The sequence below is a fragment of the Camelus bactrianus genome, chromosome 3 (genome assembly GCF_048773025.1).
Source record: "Camelus bactrianus isolate YW-2024 breed Bactrian camel chromosome 3, ASM4877302v1, whole genome shotgun sequence".
Lineage (NCBI taxonomy): Eukaryota > Metazoa > Chordata > Mammalia > Artiodactyla > Camelidae > Camelus > Camelus bactrianus.
Genome location: NC_133541.1, coordinates 116,549,861 through 116,569,468, shown reverse-complemented (window position 1 = coordinate 116,569,468; position 19,608 = coordinate 116,549,861). Strand labels below are relative to the sequence as shown.

At 41.0% G+C, this 19,608-nt stretch overlaps 1 long non-coding RNA gene across 1 annotated transcript; it reads right to left on the bottom strand.

Moving 5' to 3' along the window:
* Nucleotides 1-6,494: 6,494 nt before the first annotated feature.
* On the bottom strand, nucleotides 6,495-12,445 carry LOC123616487 (uncharacterized). Its single transcript, XR_006724491.2, has 3 exons — nucleotides 11,717-12,445; nucleotides 7,888-7,931; nucleotides 6,495-7,667 (listed from the first exon to the last, which is right to left on the bottom strand). It is a non-coding gene; the product is annotated as an uncharacterized LOC123616487 (long non-coding RNA).
* Between the last annotated feature and the right edge of the window lie 7,163 nt (nucleotides 12,446-19,608).

Here is a 19,608-nt window from a genome sequence, read left to right as displayed (position 1 = left end):
CTCCAAAGCGGCGGGGATCGGGGCTGCCGGGGATCTGGATGCCAAGGTCGCGTTCGCTGCTCCAGGGAAGCAGGCAGGCGCGCGGGGTGGCCCCGCGCGGGGTGGCGGCCTCGCGGCCACCAGGTGGCACCACGGCTTGGCGCCTGTCCGGGCGGGGCGGGGAGAGACGGGGCTTATGGAGTCGGCAGCGGCGGCGGCCAGGCTCCCGGGGCCGCATGGTGTCGCCTGCAGCCCCCACGCTACACTTCCATGGTGTCCTTTCCTCGAAGAAAGGTGAATGTTCTGAGAAGTCCGCCCTGCGGGCGGAATGCACGGGCCAGCCCAGCTCGCTCCATCCTCTTGCTGGGGCCCGTTTTCCTCACGCTAACCCTCTTCCCTTACAGCGCATATTCAGAGCCCTGAGTGCCTAGGAGCAGAGAACCCTGAATGGGTTTACACCTCTGGATGTTGCCACGGGGAAGGGAGGGTTTAGTTTGCTGGGTTTAGTTTATCTGCATGTTAAATTATTCATCGCTTGCTATACCGTTTGCTGGCATCTTTTATACATTGCTTTTTCTATACCTCTGATGGAACAGAGTCCTTATGAGTTGTGTATAAATTTAGTAATGTGCGTTACGGCAGGGGGAACACTGATAAGGTATGGGAAAGACTCACATATCTCTTTCACGTGGGAAATGAATGTTTAGGACATTAGATCATCAGTGTTGAATTGTAGCCTCTTTCATTAATACTCTATTGCTCTTTGAATCAGCTGTTTTAATGAATATGATGCTTGTGTTTCAACGAGGCCATTAATTCCAAGAATGGGCTGATTTTTTTTGTTTTGCACTTGAAAAAGGAATATGGAAACATTATGTTCATGGACTTATAGAATAGGCCTCAATTGAAAAAAAAAGTCATGATAAAAACCTAGTAGGTTTAGGTCAAGACCACATTTTACAGAGATCTTGCTGCTAAAAGTCAGATCCGGTAACTAAAATCTCAGAAATGGAATGTTCTATGAAGTGGGTGACAAATGGCCAACCTGTGAGCTGATGTGTTTATATAAATGCACCCCCACGATCACCAACTGTATGAATTATAAGGCAGAGAAAGGATCTAAGGGAACAGCCCGGTTTTGAGTCCAGTGAATAAGGAATCTAAGGTATGCTGGACTGGAGTAGGAGGTTGGAAGACCAGCAGTTTGAGGTAAACTCACTGCATGGAACGGAGATGTCCACTAGCTTGTTGGAATATAAAGAAACAGAGCTAAGACACCAGGTCAAGGCAAGAGGAAGAAAAGTTGGGAGTCATCCATATGATAGGGTTTAATTACTGGCATGGCTATGGATGAAGAGATTTCTGTAAGGGGTAAACGAAAGAAAAAAAAGAGCAAATGTTTGCAGACTCACTTCAGTCTGAGAGGAGGAGGCGCTGGCAGGTCACTTCAAACAGAGGCTTGATCAGAGAAGGTAGAATCATCTTAAACATGCGGATTGAACTGTCGATTTTAAGGGAACTTTCTATGAACCCCTTCCTAAAGTAGTTAATTGCCTCAAATGTTGCCTATTTACAAGTTTAACTTTACAAAAGTAACAGTTTTCTGAATTTAGGGCAAACTATTGGGTCACACTACAGAATTTCTTTAAGAACAATTACTTTATACACTTAATTGGTCTATTTGGGGTGCTGAAGCTTAATTTAAAAATTCATTTAAAGTGTATATCACTTCCATGGATGCCTGGAATGGCCTCCCAGGTGTGTCTCAGAGGCTCGGCATATCTCCTTGGTATTTCTCTGCCTGTCTTAGGCAACTGAGCCCCACCACTCCGGGGCCTGGGACCACAGGAACAATTAAAGACACCCCGAGTCCTTGACACAGCCCTGGTTAGGGAATACAGGAAGAATGAGTCTGCGTGATCTGCAGTTTTTAATCTCACCGGGAGCAAAGGATTAAAGACTAACGTAGCCCAGAGAGGGAAGCACATGGCATTCCGGCAGGACCCCGAGCAGCAGCTGCAGGGTTCACTAGTGATTTGATGGAGTGCAGTGGGGTTCCCTCCTCACGGGCTGGGAGATGGAGAAGGATAATGAAGTGTCTTCTCCAGAGGAACCAACTCACAACAGAAGCTTGAACATTTTCAATTCCAGGGCTTTGGCCTAAAGGTCAATAAATATTGGGAAAAGGGAGAGAATGACTCAGTTATGTTAAAGCTGAAGACGCTGCCTCAGGTGGAGGTATCATTCTTGCCTTCCCGCCCATCGCATGGACATCCATGCATTCCTTTCTCTTCATTTTCCCTCCCTGCACCCACACAGGTCCTTGTGGACAGCAACATGTCTTTCTCTCTGCTTTTGTCTATTTCAACCCAGGCTCTCTCCATGTGGCCCTCTTTCAACATCATTTTAGTCATGTTTCTCTGCTGCAGAAAAACATTTACTCCTTTCCTGTCTTCACAGATGACCCCAAGTCAGTGACTTGAAACAACACCCTTATGATCCCACAGTCTCCATGGGTAGGAGATTTGGGCACAGCCCAGCTCAGGGAGGTCTCTGTTTGGTTCCTCTCATGGCCAAAATCAAAGCACCAGCGGGGCCGAGTTCCTTCTTGGAGGCTCCAGGGAAGGATTTGATCCCAAACTCATTCAAGTTGTTGTCAGAATTCAGTTCCTCGCAGATAGAGGACGGAAGCCCGTTTCTTTGCCGGCTGCCAGTCTGGAACCTTTCTTCACTCCTAAGGCCACCTGTTTTCTTTGTCACCTTGTCCCTTCCACTGCCAAACTGGCAGCTGCACATGGAGTCCTTCCCAGACGTCACATCTCTGATTTGGCCTTCTGCTGTGTCTCTCTGACCACAACCAGCGGAAGTTCTCTGCTCTGAAGGGCTCATGTGATTAGACTGGGCACACTGGGTCATCCAGGACAGGCTCCCTGTCTCCAAGTCTGTATCCTTCACGACCTCTGTAGTTCTTCCTGTCGTTCAGCCTTTACATATTCACAGGTTCCAGGGTGAGGGCATGGACGTCCTTGGGGATTGCATCCTTCCAGACCACAGCCGGAGTATAAAGATGGGTTGTGCCGTTGGCAGTGGACAGGGGGTTTTCGGGAGGCAGATTTCCCGGCCATTGGAGACACTGAGGAGAACAAAGAGGAAAACTACAGAAGGTGTTTTCTCTGAGAGTCTCAGGAAGGGTCCTTGGACAAGTGACTTCTCCCATCGCTGCCTCCCCTGAGGCTTTAAAACTCTGTGGATGAAACTCTAAACTTTAGAGATTAAACTCTAAACTCCGGAGGCACGAGTGAGGAAAACCTGAGGCAGCTTATGTGATACCAGATTCTGTATTTATAGTGGTCCTGAGTATTTGGACCCTGAGAACCTGGAAGTGAAGTTTATTTCGATAACTGAATTCCTTGAATGGTAAATATATGCAGTTCTCTCTCTTATACTTAATGTTAAGTCAGTGTAACAGTGACAGGCCCTCTCAGCTTCACTCACTTAGACATGAAAGTAATCAGAGTGACTAGCTAACATGTATTAGGTGTTTATTACATGCCAGGGTGATGCTGTTGCCCTTAAAAGGGCAGAAGTGTGCTCTCCAAGTCTTATGTCTGACTCCTTTGGACTTCTACCCCGATAGACAGATTTAGTGCAATGAATAGCCTTTCTGTTGCTTATATTAGAGATTTTTGTAAAAGGAGAGAATTTTTTCCCCCCGAACTTAGAACATTTTCTTGCTGTGTTGCTTTTGAGGTAGGATTGTTCAGCCTGACTCCTGAAGGCAGGCCCTCAAGAGCCCTGCGTTTGCTGGGTGTTGAACGTGGTAGAAACTCATCCTCTGGGAACTGCTGGTTGCTCTGTGATTGTGACAGTATTTTTTGATGTCAAGAAAACCTGTGGTTATTCTGAGTTAGGAAAACAGAATTGCACTGGAGCCATGTAAGTCTGTTACTCCAAATATTGTGATACAAAAGGGCAGGGCTTTCTGAGGATGGCATGAAAGAAGTTCCTTGTGTTTAATGTCATTTGATTATTTAAAATATTCCCATCTCATCAGAGGTTGGAGGTGACTGGTTTTTTAGATGCCCCTTTTAGAACACGGTTTTTCACTTTTTTGCAGGGCTGATAGATTTATTTGTTACCTACCATCTCCTGGACATGTTTTTGAGTGTGTGATAAAGCATATGGGAAAGGGATAGAGATGTTAATGCATTCAACTGGGAAGGGTGGTGGACACAGTGTCTGCAGTCTGGCCAAGCTCACAGCCCATCTGCTGGAGCACAGGGAGCCCTTTTAAAACGCGGCTTTGCTCTCCAGGCTGAGCCCACACAGGCTACGGATTGTCCCAATGCTACTAGCATGCCCGCAGCAGAATTAAGCCTCTCCTTCCTAGACAGCCGCCCGTGGCAGACACTCCATGCACAGTTGAGGGTTACACTTTTCCCTCCTTGCCTACTGAGATTAAACTCAGAAAGTGATCCTTTGAGCTCATTCACCTCTTGGCAGAGCTGAGTGTTAAAATTGCTCTTAATACACACTTTGTATTTTTTTTAGAATTGATTCTTGTGCTGTAACTTGGGTTTTCACTTGGAGTTAAAATTGATTTTAAACAAGGCTCCTAGAAGGCAGACTGTGCAAGTGACAGAAGGTTGGGTTTTCCCCAAGATGTATAAGAACAACAGGATGGTAAAGAATTTGAGAGAGACTGGATAAACAAGGAGAGGTTAGGTAAGGGCTCATTTACTTAAAGGAGATTGAAATCCTCAAATTAGGGGATTACCAGAAAAATATACTTTATTTCCCAGTCTCCTTTTGTAGCTCAATGTGGCATGTGACAAAATTTGAGTCAAAGAGATGTAGATAGAAGCATGATGTGGGATTTCTGGGAAGTCTCTTTGAAAAGGAAGGGGTGTGCTGTCCTTCCTCTCTTCCTTCATCTTGCTGCTGGCAATTTAGATGTGATGGCTGGAGTTATGGTAATCATTTTGGACCACCAAGGCAAAACCCACAATCTAGGGATGATGTAGGAATTATCTGAAAGTCGCTGATGGTCTCAGTGAGCAGCCCTACCATCCCAGAACTCCCCTCTCTGGGTCTCTTATAGGAAAGAGACAAACTTCTGTCTTGATTAAAGCATAATTTTTCAGGTCTCTTTTACTCAAGCTGAACAAAAATTCTAGCTAAAATAGTGTTTAAATATAGCAACTGGAGCACATAGAGGGCTGGCTTAGAAGAGAACGTTAACCCTCCACCATGTGATCCCTAAGCAGGGAACATATTTTATAGTAAGTAAAGAAACATTGATCTTTTTAGAAGCTTATAGATTGCTCTTGACTTGGATGAAGAAGAAACAAAGTTAAATTTGGACTTCTTCATTGATTTTTTTTAAAAAATAAAGCAAAATAAAGCCCCCCCTCAAAAGGCTCCTATTATGAACTTTCTCCCCTACTGTTTGAAACAGTTTTTTTAACTATCTTGAACCTTATCCAACTTTTTAAATTTAAATATAACATTATTGCCTAAATGTTGAGTGTCTTGTTGGAAATTTATTAGATGTCACATTAAATATTAAACTTACTCTAAATCAATGTATGTTAAGATACTACAAAAATGCTAAGTAAATGTGAGAAACGAGTTACTAGCTTTCAGACTAGAGGTGTTGTTATGTGTACTCACTAGATAACATTTTGTTCATTAGGTGGGGCTGTTCCCTACTCGTATCTTCCCATTTCTAAATTCAGAATCCTTGGGGAGGTGTTTACCTGAGAGAATGGTCTGGAAAAACTTGAAGTTAGATGCTTTCTGACCTTAACTTCCTGTTAGCTGCTCTTTATCCACTCATCCACCCATCTACCCACCTATCTGCCCACCCACTTATCCATCCATCCACCCATTCATCTACCCATCCACCTACCCCCCAACCATCCATTTATCCATCCATCCACCTATCCATCCATCATCTATCCATCTGCTCATCCACCTATCCATCTACCCATATTTATACCCACCCATCTGTTCATCTGCCCATCCACCCATCTATCCATCCATCCAACAAAGAGTCTGCTTTCCTCACCTTTCACCACCAAAATGATATTATCTTAAATATACAGGCTCCATTAGATTTTTCAAGTGCTTTCAGATCTATTATCCATTTTGTTCCTTATAATCTGAAGAGTTATTCAGGAGAGAGATTAGTCCTTTTGATACATGAGGAAAAAATGTGGCCTGCAGGCGTGTACTAGTACAGCACGGAGGTGGCTGTCCCACACGTGCCCCCCTATGCTCTCCCCTTACTGTGTCTCTCAATTGCTCTAGGGATTCACACTCAAGATTTCAGAGACATTTCTCAAAGATAAGACCCAGTCCCTCTTTTCAGGAACCCAAACTCCTATGGGAGAAGCATAGAAAAACAAAAAGCTCTCTAGGTATGAGCAAAGCATGTAGGGGTGCAGAGGACGGAGTGATGAGCAGGGCTGTCGTAGAGGCTTCCCAGGGAAGTGGCTGTGAAGCTGGGATTTAAAGGCTAAGTATCACACAGAGAAGGGAGGAAGGTGCCCCCTGGGCCACACCCCCACCCATGTGAACGTAGCTTGGCTGTGGGGGGGGCAGGAGGGTGGCAGGAGGCATGAGAATGATAACATCACTCACAACCAAGCCTTCTGAGTTTATTTGTAAAGCATTTGAAAAGGAGCTGCTTTTTTCTCTCTTTTGGAAAAACTATCAGTGGAGTTGCTGGGCTTGCTACTAAATTTACGTCTCATACCGCGGGGGCACAATGAGTAGTGGGTGTTATGCTATGTCTCTGAACTGGCTGCTATGTCTCTTCTATCTTCCTCTCCCAAATTATTATAAATCCTCTTTTCCCATCTACTCTGCTTGCTTGGTTAATCTTCAACCAGGTATTCCAACATCAAAGGCTCTGGCTTTGCCAGCATTGCTGTCAAGCCTCACCTCCTCTGCTGATCTCCTGTAATTTATTTAGGATACAGTTACCTGTCTTTGTTCCTTACTTCCTTTCCTTTCTCTCCCCATCTGTGTTCTTGCTTTTTCAGTGGTGTTCAGAGGAAGTGTCCAGATCACTACCTCCGGAAGGGTTCAGGAAACAGCCTCCTCCTGAAAGTCAATTTTGGCAGCAGGAGGAGGAGACTTTGCAAATTGCTGAAAATAGCCTATTACGCCCAAATCTTAGTTTAGATTGAGGTTATTCAATGTGCTGTGTTCATCTTTCAGGTCCTAAAGGGTTCGAGATCAGGAACCTGATGGGAACCACTGCAGTGATGGGATAAGAGCGATTTAGTTCCCAGAGGAGAAGGCCCCTCTGGTATTCCTCGTGAAAAACCACAGAAGAGACATCTCCATGTGGGGAGCGGCTGCTTGGCAATCAGGAATGGACTGGAGGTTGCTTTAATTCTCTCTTCCCTTTGAACTCCTCCTACTATTATAAAATAGATTCACGATCCCCACTCTGCCAGCGTTTACAATATAGTGGATGCAGGGAACTGTTCAGGTGGTAGGACCACTTTTCCAGATGGAGACGTGTATCCTTAGGTCTGGTGTAGAACACCTGTGCACATCCTGGACTTGTGCATGCAGCCTGTTCTGTGGTTTCTGGCACCAGCCCTGGCATCTTCTGTGTGGTTCTAATAACGTATCATTTTTCTAAATAATGCTCTAGGTGACTTCCTTGCTTGCTGTGGAAAAAAAAAAACAAAAAAACAAAATAAAACAAAAAATACTGGTTTGCTAATGACTCAATTAACAATTGTCACCAAAAAAAAAAAAAGAAGAAGAAGATGAAGAAAGAAAGAAAAAGAAAAGAAAAAGAAAAAATTTAATCAAATCTGAGGCTGAACTTTAAAGACATTTCCCGTATTGCTCCATATAGTGTCCATAATAGAAAGTTGACATTACCTGAGATGGTAGCATGAAGCCAAACTCCTTTGAAAGATTAAGGCCTGTGGATAAAGAAAAGGGAGGTTCTGTTACTTTGGAGAAAAGCTAAATAAAATCAGAAAATGTTATAAAATGAAATGTGACATAATGAAACTTGATGACTTCCTGAGGCAACATGCCTGGGCTCTGTATTACCTTTAGGTGTGGGGCGACCAGACAGAAAGCCAGCCAAACCTGCTCTACCAACCACTGCTTCCCAAACTTCAGTGTGGATCTGCATCCCTGGCGGGGCTGGTTAAATGCAGGTTCTGGTCTGGTGGGTCTGCTGTGGCCCCTAAGATGCTGCAGCTCTCACCGGGCTGCTGGCCAGGGGGCCACACTTGCAAGAGTGAGGCTGTCCACTGCACATCGGATCCTAATGTCTAGAGACAGACCGAGGAAGAGCCAGGAAGCTGTCCATTGAGTCTGGCTACTCTCACATGCCCTGTCATGTGGCGACTGCGCCTCCCACCAGGTAAACAAGCTGCTACTTTTTCCTTGGATTTTGAACATCTCGGTTTAAGAAAGCAACCTAGAAAATTCACTCTCACCTCATTCAAAGCCTCACGTCAAGACAGGTAGTTGGTGTAGTACATCTGGGTGTCCGGATGGACACAGATGTCTTGGAAGGGGCTGCCCATCTTCTTCTATGTAAGCATTCACTTGCTCACACGTCCATACAATGAAAATGTTTATCATATACTAAAACTCTCCATAGCTCCTAGTGTTCTGCTTGTGGACTTTGGGTTCAGTTACCTTTAATCTACCTTGAAATCACCTTCAGCCTATTGATCTCTTTCTGACCTGATGAACACTATTTCAGGGAACAAAAGAAGTACCGATATCAGCCTGGTTCCAGTTTGCACTGGACATGACCTGCATTTTTATACCATTTCTTTTTGAATGGAGTGCAACTCTTATGAACCGCGGTTTCTCTGGCCAGTCTAGAGTGGGGTCAAGTGGGTTGTCTTCTAGACTTCTTCTAGATCACGTCTCCCCTGTAGATTGAGTTGTCGCTAATGTATTTATCATCCCTGTTTGTAAGATTTTGTGCTTGGTTAAAAATGACCTTTATGGATGGAATGGATTCAATCCAATGCAAAGAATGCTACTGTCTTTGCTTACTAGTCGCATGTTGTAAGGACAATGAAATATAGAGCTTATAAAAATACTAAAACCCTACCATGTAAAAACAGCCACCCTCACTCATGGGATATTTTTCTCACACTCTTCCTTTTCAAAACAATACAAGTGCAACCACTGATTCAGTGACTCACCATACTTCCATTAGAGATTTAATTAGGAGAGAGTTCATGAAGGACAGGGAGCATAGAGTGTGCCCTGATGTCACAACCCCAGCTGGGCAGGAGATTTGCAGCAAGGGTGATGGGCACCATGCAAACAAGCAGGTTGGATTTAGTTTTCCTTGTTGCTACTGTCCCTTTAATGTGTGTGCTTTCAGGATTCTAGCATTTCTAAGGCTTCTGGTAGTGTAGGAATACAAGAAAATTTCTCCCTGATTCTTAGTGTTGTTGGTCCCATGCTAAGCGGTGGCACAAAGCACTGTCAGAAGTTGACCTGCATTCACCTGCATGAGGCCTCACCCTTCTCAGAATTAATGACTGACCAGGACGAGGCTGGTTTCCTAGGCACGTCTGACATTTGCACAGTCCTAAAAAAATTACACTAACATGGAACAGAAAAAAATATGCAAGCTTCACGGTTCTGTTAGACTAGTGTGTGTCTATGGACAAGTGTGGCATTTCAGAGCCAACATTTTAACACAGAAATTCAATCCCAGGCCCACATATTGTCACTCTCTGGTTAAGAAAATAAGTTATGTGAGAGAAAAAGAACTGCTCCCCAAATATAGTTGATATTGAAAACTTCAGGGTGAAGAGAAACAAAACTAACATTTCAAGGATAAAAAGAGGTTACATTCTTGGTGGAAATATCGTCTCCATTCATTTCTGCTATTCCTAAGAGACCAGACATTTCTAGATCCAACAATTTAAAACTTTTTCCATATGAAAAGCAGCATTAGTTGAAATTCAGTTGTAAAATACCACAACTGCATATACTCATCGACTTATGTAAAATTTTTTCTTTCTCTATGTGTATCACTTCCTTTCCCTGGATGCAACTAAATCTCTAGACTTGATAATCTTTCAATCTCTGTGTATTCATTAAAAGCGTCCCTGTCATTGTGTAGGTATAAAACTGTCCACTGAATGACTGAGAAAAAGGAATCACTGTATTTTCACCAGCGGGTTGCAGAAAACAGATATAAGTGCTTTTCCAAATGAAGAATTTTAGATAATCAAAACTTTGGGATTAAATGGGTGTTCTGGCTCAAATTTCAACACCAAGTCACACCCATCCTTATGATATGGTCATGAAAACGAGCTCTGGAAAGGTAAGTCTGTCCCCCCTCTCCAAGAAGAAATCAACCAGATCACCAATGAGGTATAAGAAGATTGTATACACTGTCATATTGTCACCAGGATTGCCCAAGTGAGGAGTGACTGAACAAGGGTGGGAAAGAACCGGTAAAATTACATTGCTCTAAATGAAGAATCTGAATGCTTGATAGACAACAGTGTGTGTGTGGATGGGAAAACTGTTAAATAAAACACAGAAGAATTAGGGAATACACCACAAAAAATACATGAGCAGAGGATCAGCATTCAAAAGGCAATGCTGATGAGTAGGTCAGATTCCCATTTTTGGAGAACAGTTGGAACAGAGGATTCCGTTCTGCTGTCATTTGAGTATCTGTGGCAAACTAGAGTAAATGAGTAGCTCTTATACATAACACGAAGGAAGATTAAACATAAAAACCCATACAACAAAGATGAAATAAAAATAGCTGATAAAAAATAATACTGCCAGTCCTACAGTTTATGGAACTAAGTTAAGAAAGAGATTTTCCTAGAATCAAAAATTGATACCTCAAAATTCTCCTATTGAAAACTACCATAGGCAATCTGGAAAAAAATGCTCCTTAATTTTTTTTATGGCTTTGTATTGATGTAAATGATTGCTAAATGGCAAAAACATGACAGAGTATAGCCCCTTGCTGGATGTGTTCTAGAAATTTTAAATATATGCTGATATTACAGTAGAAATCTGTACAATGTTCCATATTAAGGATGAAGGCTAATCATTTTTTACAGACTAGTTAGAAAAATCAGTAGGACACATGGAATATACTGTTTCATCCATTTGGGAGTGCAAATGCAGAGACAATGAGAAGGACAGATGATCCCCACCCCCATTATGTAGTTTAGGACACACCGATCCAAAGAAATGGTGGTAGCAATTTGTGGTAAAGTCTCCCAAGTAATTCAGAGTCTTTGAACCACATTATAAACTGTATGTGACAAAATATAGTAGTTAAAGCTCTCTTGGATAACTGACATCCAAAATAAACCCACTTTGACCACCTAAGGATCTTGGAAACAGCTGACGGTAGCAATTAGAAACCTTACAGCACACACAAGTGGCATGCAGCCCTTTTGCAGATTCACAACAAACATTATCATATTATACAATGTGGGAAACTAGGGAGTGGGGGGAAAAATTCCTCTCGTACTTTGTGAAAACCACAACTCCCTGCTCTTCCTTTAATCCACGGGAGAAATATTTTAAGATGTGTTGGTTTATGGTGTGCATATTTAGAGCACCCGTTTACTGAAACACTCTGGTGTGAGTGGACCCGCACACCTCACGCCCGTGTTGCTCAAGGACCTACTGTCCCTACGGACAACCATGTGGAGGCCGCGCGGAGGGAGGGGACACAGGTTACCTTTGGCCTTTTGGTGTGGTCGCCCCTCAGGCTGCAGCTCGGAGGCCTCTCGTCCACGAAGAGGAAGACGAGGCTCCTGGCTCTGTGGCCTCCCCTGTGTGTCGCAGGTGAGGCCGCTGAAGAACTCCTCCTGCACCGGTCACCTCCGTGGGAGCCAGGGGCGGGAGCGGCCGGGCCACCAGAGCCAGGCAGTCGAGGTGGCCCCTGGCGGCAGCCACAGAAGCGGGGCCCAGACTAACACCTCTCAGCTGTAAACCCCCAAAGCCGTAAAGCCCCCCAAGTCGTAAAGCCCCCCAAGTCGTAAACTCCTCCAAGTCGTAAACCACCCCCAAGTCATAAACCCCTGCCGTAAACCCCACAGACGTAAACCCCACACATGTAAACCGGGGACCCAGACGGAACCCCAAGGTGCATCGAGGGCCTCAGACGCCAGTCCGGTCGCTGGAAGCTGCGGTCTGGAGCGGAGACCGAGGTGGCCAGGCCCAGCGCTGCTGGTGTCAGACCTGCCGCCTCCCCTCCCCCCGGGGCCTCTGACAGGACGTCGGCCCCTCAGGAGACGGTTCCCCCGAGGAGCCTCTGACACGACAGCCTCCACAGAGGGTGAGTCTGCAGTTCTCTGAGCTTCTCAGAGCTGCACGTGGTGGGGGCGCGGGCCTCGGGTGCGGGGTGTGCCGGCGACCCTCGGTCCTGGGGGTGAGGTCCCTCCTATCTGGGCTGGGGGTGCGGGGAAAGCCCTTCTGGCCTCTGGGAGCCCTCGGCTTCGTCGGGCTTCTCCGGGGAACCTGGTCCTCTGGGCTGTGGAGCCGGGGCCCATGGGGGTCAGAGGTTAGGTCCTCCTGCGGCACCGTCTGGACTGGAGCCCCCACGGCCGTGCATGATGTTCCTGATTTTCTCATGTTGAAGTTTCGGTCGTGAAGGCTGTGTGCAAATGTGTGTGTATCCCGCGTCTCACCTGTGTCTTTCCTCTTAGGACATCTGCTTGTAGAGACAGTCTTTGATTTGAGATTATGTCATTTTCTGCTAGTTCCCTTATGATTTAGTTATTTACCTCCTACTTTGTTTCTCAATTCAGAATTAATCGGACTTAAGATATGGATTATCCAAATTTAATATTTTTTCTGTTTGGCTCTACAGCAGTAGTTACTGGGTTGTTGATCCTTTTTACACTGATGTATCTGTTTATGTCTCTACGGACAGTGATGTTCAGTGAACTGCTGGGCCGGCTGTAATTCAGAGCTTTTTAGAGGAGCCACCTTGCTTTTCCCCACAGTGGCCACACTAGTTTCTATTCCTGCCTGCAAATGATGAATAGTAACTTTGGATTGCTTTAAGCCAGTACATGTGTGATAATTTTTTTATGGTACTATGGAAGGCTAATGCCTGGTTAATATGAAACTACTTATTGAAAAATGCACCATTGTCTCCACTGCATTATAAGGCCATTTTGGCCATCAACCACACACAGTTCTGTCTGTTTCAGGATTCCCTGTTGAGTTTCATTGACTATGTAGTCAATGCTTGTACTGAGGCCACATTATCTTTTTATAATAAGTCTTGGTATCTGGTAGTGTTCAGTCTGAGGTTTGTTAATCTGCTTTCAGGTGCCTTTGGCAGTTCTGGGTCCTTTGAGTTTCTGTATGAATTCTAGAATAAGACTGGAATTTTTGGAAAACAAGTGCAGGGATTTTGGTTGGAATTGCATTGAATCTACAGAGCTAGCTCGAATTCTGTGTTTTATTTATAGATCCTTATTTAATGTAGTAAAAATTCATCCACACTATGAGCAAAAAGTAAATATATTTCTATTCCCATTGTATTCCTGTCTTAATTTCACTACCTAATTTCAGTATATAAAAACCTTTTTCTTACTGTTTATCTTTATACTAGTATCTACTTATAATCTTTCTAATTTATCATCTTTGATTCATACCATTCGTCTCCTTGCTGTAAAAGATGATAAAATTGGTATGTTTATACCATCTTCCACTTTACTTAGTTTTTTCCTCAAAACTTTTGTTTTATTTCTGCATTATTATGGCTTATGACACAAACATTATGTTCTTTACCCATAAATAACATGTTTGTTTTAGTTAGCCCTAAAGTAAAATAAATTCCATGATACTGTCATTTTTCAATAGTAGTTTTCCAGTCATCTTTTGGTTAGTTGAATTTTGTCCTCCTATTTTTTTTTTTCAGGATAGACTTATAGGTTGTTGAATTTAATTGTTTTCATTTTATTGCTTTTTATTTTTAGTTTCAGTTTGGCTGTTTATCAAATTCTTGGTTCGTGCCTTCCCTGTATACTTTGTATTGGAGCACCTCTGTCTCCCAGAATTTAATTTTGCTCTGGGGAAATTTGAGGACAGACAGACCCGTTTTTTCCTCTTTTTGGTCCCCACTCTTCAGATAGCTTTTCTCTGTTGTTTTTGCTGGGCTTTGCTGCTATACCCAGACATTGTGGATGGTGATGCAGTTTTCCTTAATTTTATTAAATCAGGATTTTGCATTTGTGATTTTCCTTGTTACTTTGCAGTCATACCTTTACAGATATATGTCACTTTTCTTCTAGTAGGTTTATAACTTCACACTTGAATCAGCAAAATAGTTTGTGCAGGGCAGATAAAACCAAGCAGCTCTGCCAGCAAGAGGTAACATTCTATTTGGGTGAGAGGCAAAAATCCTAAAGCATTTAGGATTTGTTTCAGGGTGAGAAGAGACTCCCCACAGCTTTACCAGTTGGTGTTGACAGACAGTTCACATATGCAGCAAATACCCACAGCTTTTCTGAGTGGATTCTAAGGTCTTAAGTGGGAGCTGACAGGAGATCCTTTGGAGATGAAGTGGGAGGTCTTGGCAGTGAGAAAACCATGGAAGGGCTGAAATGAACCTTTAAGTGAGCCTCTCAGTCCACATATAGCTCAAGTGGCCGAGGGTAGAAGCCTGCGAGCCCAGAGTTTCTAAGCATAACTGCCCAACTTATTGGACAGCCCTAAACTACATCACAAGGGAGGCCTCCAAGGCACCAGGGAAAAAAAAGAATGGAAAAGCTGAGACATCACATCATGTACTAGGAGCTATATACTCTTGGGCCAGACATATTTGACAGTTTAAATCAAAGCATGGTCCTAAAATAAGGAAGCAATAACCCTCAGAAAACTAAAACAGAATACCACGTTTTCTCATACATCATTTATAATGTCAGGTTCTCAAACCAAACCCTTAGATATGCAAAGAGACAGAAATGTGTGACTTATGCTTAAGGAATTAAATGAAAATATGTTCAAATGATTAAAGCAACGTATGTTGCCAGTTAATCAACAATTAGGAAAAATGAAAAGAGAAATAGAATCTACAAAAAAGGAACCAAATGTTAATTCCAGAACTAAAAATGACAGTGATTTAAAGGAGAAGTTAACTAGTTGGTCTCAACAATAGATTTGAGATGGCAGAAGAATCAGTGAATTTGAGGATTTATAAATAAAAATTATGTAACTCAAGGAATAGTGTGAAAAAATCTTGATAGAAATATTGATGAGAAATATCAAGCATTTAAAAATATGTATAAATGAAAAACTAGAGAAGAGATCAAAGGGGCAGAAAAAGTATTTGAAGAAATAATGGCCAAAATTTTCCAAATTGGGTTTAAAACATTACTTTATATACTAAAGAAGCTCAGTGAACATCAAATAATATAAGCACAAAAGGAAACACATCTAGACTCATTATAGCAAATGGCTGAAAGACAAAGTTAAAGACAGAATCTTAAAAGCAGTAATAGAGAAAGGACACATTATATTTTGGAAACAGCAAGATTAGCTGATTTCTCATCCGAATGGAGGCCAGCAGGCAGCAGAGGTACTTACTCAAAATCCTGAAAGAAAAAACTCAAATGTTTAATCAAGATTTTTATATTCTGTGAAACTACTATCAAACATGGAGATGAAATTAAAGCATTTTAACATAAATAAAAACTACAGGAGTCCATTTCTAGCAGATCTCCATCACATGAAACAGTAAAAATAAATATATCAGGGCAAGTAAGTGAGAGTGGCAGAGTTGAATGAATGAAATATTAAATAGAATGGTCACAGTAGACGTTACTGACTGATGGCATTCAAAAACAGATGGAAATGAGCAAGGGATTGAGCTATAGAAGCATCTGGAATGGGTCCAACTTTGAAAATCAATCTAATTAATATGCTACATTAACTAAATAAAGAAAAAAACATGATCATCTCAATGCAGAAAAACCATTTGACTCAACACATTTTCATGACAAAAACATGCAACAAACTAGAAATGAAAGAAAACTACCTCAAAATAATAAAGGAAATTGATAGCTAATTTCATACTGAGTAGTGAAAGACTGAAAACTTTCCTTTCCAGATCAGGAAGGAGACAAGGATACCATCTTTCACCACTTCTAATCAACACAATATTGGATGTTATGGCCAGAGTCATTTAGGGAAAAGAAAAGAAATAGAAGATATCCAAATAGGAAAGAATGAAGAAAAATTATCTCTTTTTGCAGATGATATAACTTTATAAGTTAAAAACAACAAAGATTTTACACACACACACATTCACTCACACACACAGACCTGTTAAAAATCTTAGAAGGAAACACAGGGGAGAAGCTTTTTGACATTGGATTTGATGATACATTTTTGTATGTTATACCAAAAGCACAGACAACACAAGAGAAAACAGAGAAACTGGACTTCAAATTTAAAAACTAGGGGTAGAACTACTGTATCATAGCATTGGTATATGGACACATTGATGGATAATAGAAAATTGGTCTTCAGAGTGGTTGTCATGGTTCATACTCCTGTCAGGGACATATAAGAATTCTTTTTGCCTCACATCCTTGCCAACTCTGTATGCTATGTCTTGTTCATTTCAGGCATTCTAGAGTGTGCTTAATTATATCCATGGTTAAATTTGTATTTTCATGGCTTCTAATATTAAGACATTTTAAATACATGTGCGTGTGTGCATTGCCCTTTGAATTTTTTAGTTTTTAATAGTATGTTCAGACCTTTTGTCCATTTGTTTCTTTCACTGTCTGAATTTGTTTTTGACTTGCAGATTTTGTATAGTCTGAATATAAGAACTTTGTCAGTTACATGTATTGAAATATATTCACACACTCTGTGGTTTTCCCTTTTAATTATTTTATTTTTTAACATTTTAATTGATTTATAATCATTTTACAATGCTGTGTCAAATTTCAGTGTAGAGTACAATTTTTCAGTTATACATGAACATATATATAATTCATTGTCACATTTTTTTTCTCTGTGAGCTACCATAAGATCTTGTGTATACTTCCCTGTGCTGTACAGTATAATCTTGTTTATTTATTCTACATTTTGAAATCCCAGTCTATCCCTTTCCACCCCCCGCCCCCTTGTCAACCACAAGTTTGTATTCTATGTCTATGAGTCTGTTTCTGTTTTGTATTTCTGTTTTGTTTGTTTGTTTGTTTTTAGATTCCACATATGAGCGATCTCAAATGGTATTTTTCTTTTTCTTTCTGGCTTACTTCACTTAGAATGACATTCTCCAGGGACATCCATGTTGCTGCAAATGGCGTTATGTTGTCGGTTTTTATGGCTGAGTAGTATTCCATTGTATAAACATACCACCTCTTCTTTATCCAGTCTGCTGTTGATGGACATTTAGCCTGTTTCCATGTCTTGGCTATTGTAAATAGTGCTGCTATGAACACTGGGGTACAGGTATCATTTTGAAGTAGGGTTCCTTCTGGATATATGCCCAGGAGTGGGATTCCTGGGTCATATGGTAAGTCTATTCCTAGTCTTTTGAGGAGCCTCCATACTGTTTTCCACAGTGGCTTCACCAAACTGCATTCCCACCAGCAGTGCAGGAGGGTTCCCTTTTCTCCACAGCCTCTCCAGCATTTGTCATTTGTGGACTTTTGAATGATGGCCATTTTGACTGGTGTGAGGTGATACCTCATTGTAGTTTTGATTTGCATTTCTCTGATAATTAGTGATATTGAGCATTTTTTCATGTGCCTATTGATCATTTGTATGTCTTCCTTGGAGAATTGCTTGTTTAGGTCTTCTGCCCATTTTTGAACTTGTTTGTTTGTTTTTTTTCTTATTAAGTCGTATGAGCTGCTTATATATTCTGGAGATCAAGCCTTTGTCGGTTTCATTTGCAAAAATTTTCTCCCATTCCGTAGGTTGTCTTTTTGTTTTACTTATGGTTTCCTTTTCTGTGCAGAAGCTTGTAAGTTTCATTAGGTCCCATTTGTTTATTCTTGTTTTATTTCTATTGCTTGGGTAAACTGTTCTAGGAGAAAATTTTTGAGATGTATGTCAGATAATGTTTTGCCTATATTTTCTTCTAGGAGGCTTATTGTATCTTGTCATATGCTTAAGTCTTTGATCCATTTTGAGTTTATTTTTGTGTATGGTGTAAGGGAGTGTTCTAGCTTCATTGATTTACCCTTTTAATTATTTTAAACAGTTTTTTCAATTTTCTCTTTATGTTTATGATTTTGGGTTTTCCAGTTTATATTTTACACCTCAGGCTTATAAGAATAGTTTCTTTAATAGCTTCTAAAAGTTTTAACAGCCTAAATGTCCATCAACAGGTGACTGGATAAAGAAGATGTGGTATATTTATACAATGGAATACTACTCAGCCATAAAAACCGACAACATAATGCCATTTGCAGCAACATGGATGCTCCTGGAGAATGTCATTCTAAGTAAAGTAAGCCAGAAAGAGAAAGAAAAATACCATATGAGATCGCTCATATGTGGAATCTAAAAAACAAAAACAAAAACAAACAAACAAACAAAAACAAAGCATAAATACAGGACAGAAATAGACTCACAGACAGAGAATACAGACTTGTGGTTACCAGGGGGGTGGAGGGTGGGAAGGGATAGACTGGGATTTCAAAATTGTAGAATAGATAAACAAGATTACACTGTATAGCACAGGGAAATATACACAAAATGTTATGATAACTCACAGAGAAAAAAATGTGACAACAAGTGTGTATATGTCCATGAATGACTGAAAAATTGTGCTGAACACTGGAATTTGACACAACATTGTAAAATGATTATAAATCAATAAAAAATGCTAAAAAAAAAAAGAAAAAAGAATACATGAATAGATAAAGCAATGTGTATAATGTTGAAAAGTTAAAATATAAGTATTGTTAAGCAGCAAATAAATGAAATATATCTCTTACTCTTGTATGAAACTATTTTAACTTAATGTCAATAAAGTTTAAATTAGTAAAAAAATAAAAATAAAAAAAATAAAAGTTTTATTCTTTTTCTTCTACATGTAAAGATACAATTCACCTGAATTCTATTCTCTATATGAAATGAGATAAAGATCACATTCCTCTCTTTTTTTCTGTATGACTATATACAGTTGGTGCATCCAAAGTTCGTCTTTTGCCCAACTTGTTCGTAGTACCAAAATTGTCCTAACCCAGAGGCCACTACATGCATGGGTATGTTTCTGGAGATGCTGTTCTATTGAATTTGTTCCTCTGCCTGTCTCTGTATAAAATCCTTTGTCTTAATTACCGTAACTTTACCATATGTGTTAGTATATATATATATAGGAGAGCTCATCCTCCATTCTTGTTTTACTTCTTTAAGAGTATCTTTATTATTTTTGGTCCTTTATATTTCCATATACATTTTTTTGATTAGATGGTCATTTAAAGAAAAGTGCTAGAACTTTTATTATGAGAGATTGCATTGAATTTGTGAATTAATTTGTGAAGAAGTCACTTTTTTAAGTTTGCCTACTAATCTGTGAAAATGTTTTATCCTTCATTTAATTTATATGTCCTTTAATTATTTTCAATCACATTTACAGTTTTTGAG